Source organism: Bubalus bubalis, chromosome 6 (genome assembly GCF_019923935.1).
Source record: "Bubalus bubalis isolate 160015118507 breed Murrah chromosome 6, NDDB_SH_1, whole genome shotgun sequence".
Taxonomy (NCBI): domain Eukaryota; kingdom Metazoa; phylum Chordata; class Mammalia; order Artiodactyla; family Bovidae; genus Bubalus; species Bubalus bubalis.
In genome coordinates this window covers 79,183,402-79,193,619 of record NC_059162.1, presented here as the reverse complement: position 1 = coordinate 79,193,619, position 10,218 = coordinate 79,183,402, and positions in this window count along the sequence as shown.

Here is a 10,218-nt window from a genome sequence, read left to right as displayed (position 1 = left end):
ATTTTAAAAAATATGGTTTTTTTCTTGTCCTGAGATCCCACTTTAATGCCCCATTATCCTCTGTATTTTGGTCCTAGACCATCTTCATTTGCTGCTTGTTCTATAATAAATAATTGTTTGCTGCTTTCAAGAGGCAACAGAGGATAATGGTTAACTGTGTGAACTCTGCAGGCATAGTGCCTGGCTGTGAAATCTGTCTCTATCCTTTCCTAGATGAGTGAGCTTGGATGAGTCATTTACTCTTTCTGTGCTTCAGAATTCTCACCTGTAAAATGGAGGCAAAAATAACTGTGAGAATTACATGGTATGCTGTATTTAGATATCATAGAATGTGCCTTCGTGTGGGCTAAGTCACTTCAGTCGTGTCCAACTCTTTGTGACCCTATGGACTGTAGCCTGCCAGGCTCCTCTGTCCATGGGATTCTCCAGGCAAGAATACTGGAGTGGGTTACCATTTCCTCGTCCGGGGGATCTTCCTGACCCAGGGATCAAACTCACCTCTCTAGTCTCCTGCATTGGCAGGCAGATTCTTTACCACTAACACCACCTGGGAAGCCCATAGAATGTGCCTAACACAAAGCTAATGATGTTCCAATCACAAGAGTAAGAATATATTTCCTGTCATATTGGTTATTTGTTAGCTGGTATTTGTAGTTTACCAGGCATTCTGTTTCTGTCTCTTCCCCCGCTCCTATCTGCTGCCTTTGGATTATCACAGTTTTAGTGGATCCAGGGAGAGGCAGAGAGCATGCCTATTTTATCCACTCAGACGCTTTCCAGTAAATACTGATTGCTTTGCACAGGGAGTAAAGTGACTAGCAATATTCACAATGAGCTTCTGTGAACTATGCATTCTTAAAAATAAATATATAACTTTAATGAATAGTGTAAATAAGGAAAAAAGTAATGATGTGATAAGACCTTGTGACATGTAGGGGAAGTCAGGAAAGGCTTTGCTGAAGAAATGATATGTAAATTAAAGGCTGAGGAATGCGTTAGTCAGACAAAATGGATGGTTACAATCCTTCCCAGGGCAGGGAAGGCATGTTGGTAAACCTTAAATGCACTTTGGCTGAAGCTAAATGAGTTAAAGGGGACAGTGGTGTGGGATAAGGTGGAGGAGCCGGTTAGCAGCCAACATAGGAAGCTGAGGCTGAAAAGGCAAGCTGGGACCAGATCTGAAAGCACTGATGCGTCATATTATCCCAAATGTTACAGGAAGCCATGAGGAGTGAAAGGCAGGGAAGCAATATAAGGAATTTTGCATCTAAAATAAATTTATTTATTTTTATTTTTGGCTGCATCTGGGTCTTCCTTGCTGCGAGTGGGCTTTCTCTCCTTGCAGTGAGCAGGGGCTGCTCTCGAGTTGCAGTGTGTGCCGTGGCTTCTCTTGTTGTGGGGCATGGGCTCTGTGGTGAGCAGACTTCAGTAGCTGCAGCACGTGGGCTCTGTTTTTGTGCAGCTCTCAGGCTCTGGAGCACAGGGTTAGTAGTTCTGATGAAGGGTCTTAGTTGCCATGTGGCATGTGGGATCCTCCCAGAGCACGGATGGAACCTGTGTCCCCTGCATTGGGAGGTGGACTCCCAACCACTGGACTACCAGGGAAGTCTGGAATTTTGCATTTTTAAAAGATCATTCTGGAAAATGCAGAGAGAGGGAGTAGAAGAACTTCTTTCTTTGTTCCTTAGTTGCAGTGCCTGTAAAAGGACTGGAACCTCCTGTTTGAAGCTTTCCTTGATGATTTTTGCCCATAGAGGTGAACTTTACTCGTTTGTTCACCTAATTAACCCATTCTATTCCTGTCATAGCAGTCGTCACACTGCACCGTGAGCCTGACCCATGCCAAGGATGACTATGTATTGTAGAGTGAATAATAACTGATTCATTTCTCTGAAGACTAGGCTGTGAGCATTTTAAGGTCAAGGATTATGTCATTCATCTTGTATTACCCACAGCATCTAGCAAGTCTCTTGTCACACAGCAGGTTCTCAATGGTTTTTGTTGCTGCTCTTGGGAAACCAAAGGAAAAGAAGTGTCAATATTCATGATGGATGGAAATGGGAATTTTGGATCATAGATGCAATTTAATCTTTTATACCATCATTGAAATTTGGTTACATTAATTGGGGTCCTAGAACAGCTGTGATAGGTTTATGGAAGTTACTAAATAGCACTGAAGGAGGAATTAAAATATTTCAGTTTGAGCCTGAATAGGTACCCCGAAAACACTTAATTGAGTTAAACATTTTTCATCCATACTGGCCCTTTACAACTGTCTGTAGGCTTTCTATGGTTCATTTTAGAGAGTAAGCAGAGACATTACTTTGCCAACAAAGGTCCATCTAGTCAAGGCTATGGTTTTTCCAGTAGTCATGTATGGATGTGAGAGTTGGACTGTGAAGAAGGCTGAGCGCCGAAGAATTGATGCTTTTGAACTGTGGTGTTGGAGAAGACTCTTTAGAGTCCCTTGCACTGCAAGGAGATCCAACCAGTCCATTCTAAAGGAGATCAGTCCTGGATATTCATTGGAAGGACTGATGCTGAAGCTGAAACTCCAGTACTTTGGCCACCTCATGTGAAGAGTTGACTCATTGGAAAAGACCCTGATGCTGGGAGGGATTGGGGGCAGGAGGAAAAGGGGACGACAGAGGATGAGATGGCTGGATGGTATCACCAACTCGATGGACATGAGTTTGGGTGAACTCTGGGAGGTGGTGATGGACAGGGAGGCCTGGCATGCCTCGATTCATGGGGTCACAAAGAGTCAAACATGACTGAGTGACTAAACTGAACCGAAATGAACTGAAAAATTCCTTCACCCTTTCTAAATCTTCCCTGATCACATCATCACTTTGGTACAATGATAACTCAGAGATGTAAACCCTCAGATGCTGAGAGAGCTTACAATATCAAATTGTTCATTATTTAAATATATGGGTTGAATTTAATAAAGGACTTCTTTGTTCTTTCCCTCTTATTGAAAATGGAACCCCAAATGGATGAAAAACAAAGCAATTTATATACTGTCTTACGGCATTTTAAACTATAAAAATTTAATCAGTGTACTAGTTACTTTTTTTAGAATAGGAAAAATAATTCAACCCTTAAAAAATTTTCTACTTAGATACTTTTTATTGGAGAGAAACTCACTAATAGTCCCATTAAGACATATATGAGTGGAAACATGGGAATTGTTTATTAGTTTCTTGTTCTATTATTGTCAGGAATTAACATTCATCCAAACAAATTATATAATAAGAATTGTTTCTTTTTTTCTTGTCAGCATCTGTATTGATTTCAAGTTTGTGTTCTATTAGCAAATTATAAAAACACATTTTATAGTAGAAACTGGTTTTAAGTGGCTGTTTGGGAAAGATGCTTTACTCAGTGTAGAATTTAGCCTAGCTACTTTGCAATCTGATGACTATTAAAGGATGCCGTTATCTCTCTGTTGCTTATAATTCTCTCAGGTTTAGCTAGTGATTTAAGTTCATATTAATTTTTAATACTTTTCAGTTTTTATCTCAAAACCTTTGATGCTTATTGCCTCACTAAACAAACGGATTTTTCTCCCCCAGAAATGGCTACATCTAAATGTTGGGTGCTAATAGTTTTAAGAAGTTTTACACAGAATATCTTTTTGGATTACATATATCTTTTTGATCAACATTTTTTGCTGTCCATTATTTGTATCCCATTACAACAGTTTTGGGGAGGAAGCGCATTTGTCTCTTCCCAACAGTCAAATCCCAAATCATACCTAATTGGGCACAGTAGGCCTGAATTTCTGAAAGTTTGATGAGGCTCAGTAGATACAAACTCCATCTCCTTTTGCCTTCAATCTTTCCCAGCATCAGTCTTCTCCAGGAAGTCAGCTCTTTCTATCAGGTGGCCAAAGTATTGGAGCTTCAGCATCAGTCCTTCCAATGAATATTCAGGATTGTACTTTATGAATTAGTAAAATTTCCAAAGAATTAGAGGATTGACATAGAAATTGCCAACTTCTAACTCTCTCAATTGAGACCATTAAGAAACAAAGGAAATGCTCAGGACTTCCCGGTGGGTGGTCCATTGGTTAAGAATTTGCATTCCAAAGCAGTGTACATGGGTTGGATCCCTGGTGGGGAAACTAAGATCCCATAGGCCAAGGGGCAACTAACCAACCCTACACAGGGAAACTACTGATCAATCCCACGCACCACACCTAGAGAGAGAAGCCTGCTGCTCACAATGAAGATTCCTTAAGCAGCACCTAAGACCTGATGTAGCCAAAATAAACTTATATAAAAAAAAATGCTAATGTCCCATTACATTGTCATCTCAAAAATGGACATTTTTATATCTGAAAGAATGATGAGTAGGTCTTCTGTTGAAAAAGAAATGGGGACTGTAATCCCAAACAGAGGACCAAGAAGCATCCAGATATCCCACATTCTCCAAGGAGAGCTGTGTATAAAAGTGCTCAGGCAACTCCCTCTGAGAAGGAACCAGGTGGGTCCTGACATCAGTCGTCACTCCAGTAGCCTCCCAATCCTCATATAAACTGCCTCTGGGTGAGAGGAGGATGAAATGTGAAGGGGTGCTGGAGAAGTGAATTACTGACCTACTGAAGAACCACTTCTAGAGATGTGGGATATTTTCAGTGAAAAGAAGGTCAGCTTCTGTAGCCCTTAGGAAAACAAAAGTGATTTAATACAAGAAACTGATTATATAAATACGAATGATGCAAATGAAAGCAGACGAGTGAGATAATCCAAAGATTAGTGAAGCAGCTACCATTCCAAGTGCGGAGGGAGAAAGGGATGGTGGTATTATGAGGGTTTAGTGGTGCAAAGGAGGGGTCACCACCATAGGAGCTGGAATCACCAAGGGGTCACTCTGAAGCTAATGAGCAGACATCTGATGGGGTATTGTGTAGCTGCTTCGGGGTATGCCAGGATGGAGGGCCAGTGTTGCCTGTGCTACTGAAATAGGGAGAGAGTTCCTTCTCTCTAATTTTCTTCTTCCACTTTCCTCTTCATGATTCCTGTTGTCAACATCTAAAGGAAGCCAGCCAGGGAGAGAATTTGTGAAACACAATTTGCAACGTCTCAGCCTGCACATCACACAGCAGAGTTTAGAATGGTTGGCTTGGGTCTGGAAGACATTGATAAACAACTGAGACGGTATCTCATTTCTCCATTGATCATCTATGCAGAACACATCCTGAACCATTTTTTTAAATTAATGAATTAATTTATTTGGCTGTATTGGGTCTTAGTTGTGGCATGTGGGATCTTTCATTGTGGTACACTGACTCTCAAGTTGTACTTAGTTGTGGAATCTTGGTTCTCTGACCAGGGATCAAACCAGCATTCCCTGCATTGGAAGGTGGCCCCTTTCTGATCTGTTCTTTATGTCCCTTGAGCTAAGGAGAAGAAATGGAGAAAGATATCAGGAGAGAGAGAAGAGATAGCAGCAAAGCATCTTAACCTTCATTACTAGGGTTAACAAGAATGCTTGAACTTATTCTGGATAAATGCACTGTGGCTTGAGCCATCTCATTTTTACTTCAACCACAAGAATAGATTTTTTCAAGGGGACCCTACCAACAAGAGTTTCAATGTGTACCAATGGGAATGGCAGCTGAGGAGATGAGAAAATTTATTTTTTTTCCTACTTATCCCTAAGAAGAGAGCCACCATTTGGATACCTGCCTTAGAGAAGGCGTCAATATATAGTCTCCTTTTGTTAGAGAAGCAGTGACACTCAACAGAGGACTGCAATTAAAGGCCCAGTTATATAACAGGGCTTTCTTTTTATTAACTCTTCCACTCTGCTGTAGTGTGGAAGCAGGTAGAACCTAAAGAAGAGAGGGGAGAGAAGGAATGAATGAATAGACTATTCCCTCTTTCCAGTCTAAGTCCTACACACTGGCCACTGAGTAGCTCCGCAGGTTGTGAACACTGAACTGAGAAAAGGGAAGGAGATGTGGTGTAAAGCTGTTAGTTATAAGTTATGTACTCAATTTGAACTGTTGTTAAGGAAGAGGATATAGATTTAACATTGCAGATGGAAAGCGGTTATTGGAGAAAAATGAAAACATGTACAAAATGTTCAATAGATCAATTATACAAAAAACAAAATTAAACTCCTTTGAATATCGTCTCAGAATAAAGAGAAATCTTTAAATTGAAAAAGATAACTTTATTCAAAACTCAAAGTATTACACTATTTTTTTTTCATTTCTTCAAGGTTTGGTTGTTTCATATATGGTTTCTATCCATAAAGTAGGATTTTAGAATGACTGCCATTATTTACTGAAATTTCTGTCAATCAAGAATTACTACTGGTAACTGAAAACCTGCTGAAAGAGAAATTTACATGATAGCTATATCAGTCAGTGTCTTCTCCCTTGTTTTAGATTTTATAAAAGAGGGAAATAACATATGATGAATACTATAGTCTTAGAAAAAATAACAGAATGTTGTGAAAGATTAATATATTTAAAAGCACCACTTAAGTGGTGAAAGATAAAACTACAGGAAAACTATTCATACATGCCAATATGGAATTTATTGTCATCATACTTGCTCATAACTTTAGGAATTCTTAGAAATACTTCATTTTAATGAAGCATATGGCATTCTATGTATTGAGAAGCAAATTTTGCTAACAGAGGAATAGTTTCAGATTAGGAGAACTTGACTTCTCTCTGTTTACATTTGCCTTAAATTTGAGGCCTTATAAAATGTCAGTATCTATTTAAAATTACTCTTTTTTGTCCTAACATGATTAGGGAGCATGATTCCAGAAAACTGATCAATTTAACCTGTAGTTCAACATCAGAAAAAGAAATAAAAATCACTTTTCTACCTTGAAAAGATGTGAATAAGCCCCCAATCAGTTGCATAGTGATTGGTGAAGAGTCTTGGCTTATAAATAATGTCTTAGTATGAAACAAGAGAGCATGTGACTGTGATTATTTCATTACTGCTCTGAGCCTTTATTCCCTCACCTATCATGATAGCTGTGCCCACCTCATTTGGCTGGCAGCTCTAATGAGACATAATTGGACTCATATATGTGTAGTGCATATACTGGCATAAGATGAATTCTCTATCCGTGTTAGTCCAAAGGATAGGCAACTGACATTCAGTTCAGTTCAGTTGCTCAGTTGTGTCCAACTCTTTGCAACCCCATGGACTGCTGCACTCCAGGCTCCGCTGTCCATCACCAACTTCTGGAGCTTGCTCAAACTCATATCCATTGAGCCGGTGAGGCCATCCAACCATCTCATCCTCTGTCATCCCCTTCTCCTCCCACCTTCAATCTTTCCCAGCATCAGGGTCTTTTCCAGTGAGTCATTTCTTTGCATCAGGTGGCCAAAGTATTGGAGTTTCAGCTTCAGCATCAGTCCTTCCAATGAATATTCAGGACTGATTTCCTTTAGGATGGACTTGTTGGATCTCCTTCCTGTCCAAAGGACTCTCAGGAATCTTCTCCAACACCACAGTTCAAAAGCATCAATTCTTCAGTTCTCAGCTTTCTTTATAGTCTCAACTCTCACATCCATACATGACTCCTGGAAAAACCATAGCCTTGACTATATGGACCTTTGTTGGCAAAGTAATATTTCTGCTTTTGAATATGCTGTCTAGGTTGGTCATAGCTTTTCTTCCAAGGAGTAAGCGTCTTTTAATTTCATGGCTGCAGTCACCATCTGAAGTGTTTTTGGAGCCCCCCAAAATAAAGTCTGTCACTGTTTCCCCATCTATTTGAAGGAAAGTTATGACCAACCTAGATAGCATATTCAAAAACAGAGACATTATTTTGCCAACAAAGGTTTGTCTAGTCAAGGCTATGGTTTTTACAATGGTCATGTATGGATGTGAGAGTTGGACTGTGAAGAAGGCTGAGCGCCGAAGAATTGATGCTTTTGAACCATGGTGTTGGAGAAGACTCTTGAGAGTCCCTTGGACTGCAAGGAGATCCAACCAGTCCATTCTGAAGGAGATCAGCCCTGGGATTTCTTGGAAGGAATGATGCTAAAGCTGAAACTCCAGTACTTTGGCCACCTCATGTGAAGAGTTGACTCATTGGAAAAGACTCTGATGCTGGGAGGGAGTGGGGGCAAGAGGAGAAGGGGACAATGGAGGATGAGATGGCTGGATGGCATCACTGACTCGATGGATGTGAGTCTGAGTGAACTCCGGAAGTTGGTGATGGACAGGGAGGCCTGGCATGCTGCGATTCATGAAGTTGCAAAGACTCGGACATGACTGAGCGACTGATCTGATCTGATCTGATGGAGCCAGATGCCATGATCTTAGTTTTCTGAATGTTGAGTTTTAAACCGACTTTTTCACTCTCCTCTTTCACTTTCATCAAGAGGCTCTTTAGTTCTTCTTCACTTTCTGCAGTAAGTGTGATGTCATCTGCATATCTGAGGTTATTGATATTTCTCCTGGCAATCTTGATTCCAGCTTGTGTTTCATCTAGCCCAGCATTTCTCATGATGTACTCTGCATTTAAGTTAAATAAACAGGGTGACAATATACAGCCTTGACATACTCCTTTCCCTATTTGGAACCAGTCTGTTGTTCCATGTCAGGTTCTAACTGTTGCTTCTTGACCTGCATACAGATTTCTCAAGAGGCAGGTCAGGTGGTCTGGTATTCCCATCTCTTGAAGAATTTTCCACAGTTTGTTGCAATCAGCAATAGTATGGCACTTATAATCTCTATTTTTCTATTTTATAATGTATCAATAATATATAATGTAATGCTGTTATATTGTATGTTATCAATATTATATGGGCTTCCTTGATGGCTCAAACAGTAAAGTATCTGCCTGTAATGCTGGAGACCTGGGTTTGATGCCTGGGTTGGGAAGATCCCCTGGACGAAGGCATGCAACTTGCTCCAGTATTCTTGCCTGGAGAATCCCCATGGATAGAGGAGCCTGGTGGGCTACAGTCCATGGGGTTGCAAAGAGTCAGACATGACTGGGCAACTAAGCACAGGACATTAATATTATATAGCAATAGTATAATACAGTAATATAACAGTATAGTATTAAACATAACATTTCTCTGATTTCCCAAACAGAACTACTGTTGCCCCCATGAGTGATAACATAGAACTATTTCTGCCTTACAAAAGCAACCTGAAATCTTGCCTGCTGACCTTCTTTTCTAAAAGCCATAAAACCATTCTAAAACTCCAACTAGATTTTACTTACTCATTCTCTAACAGTTGTTTATTGAGACCCTGCTTTATGTCAGCCACTGTACTACGCGCTGAGGGGGTAAATTTGAAACTAGCTCTCTGGCTTTGTAAAGTTTTTGGACAAATCTGTTTTCAGTCAGGGTTTCCATAGGAAATAGATTGTACTCCCACAGGGAATGAAAGAAAATTTAATGGAGGTCCTATTTACAATGGAGTAGGAAATGGCAACCCACTCCAGTATTCTTGCTTGAGAATCCCATGGACAGAGGAGCCTGGTGGGCTACGGTCCATAGGGTTCCCAAGATTTGGACACTACTGAAGCAACTTTGCATGCACACACTATTTACAAAAGGTGTAGACAGGGTTGAGGATGACCCAAAGGGATAACCAAGCACTATAAGAATAGCAACAGTGGAAAGCTGCCATCAGCTTTATGTTTGAAAGGTAAAGTGGAAGCAGTAGTTAATGGAAGTTGGGGAAACCTGTCTTCTTAGAGATGGGTGATTATAGGAGCTGTGATCTAGAGAAAGGGCTTTCATTACTATTGCACCCTGGCCAGTAGAGAGGACCTTTTCTTTCCTCCTGCCTTCCCGCTGTACTTCTCAGGAGTCAGACGGCTAGAGAGCCCATGGACTCAGTCTGTGAGGACCAGCCTCCTGTGACACAACCAAGATGGAGAAGGTATTGGAGTGGATCTCAAGGAGACAAATGTAAACTACCTAGAAAATAATCTCTTCTTCCCTCCTTTATCTTGTTTTTTGTAACAAGTGCTGGTTTTTATTTCTGAATGTAAAAGTAATATATTTTATATGTAGAACATTTGAAAAACTGCCTTGTAACTTTTGTAACTTGAGATCTTGCTTTTTCCTAGCCAGGACATGCTCCCAGTTGAAGCCACATGAATCTGTCCAGTCAGCTATCACACTCGGAGTGTTATAAAACCTAAGTTTATTTTCATGGCTAAGACCTCACAAAAATACTGTTGCATGCCCCAAATCTACTGATGTTA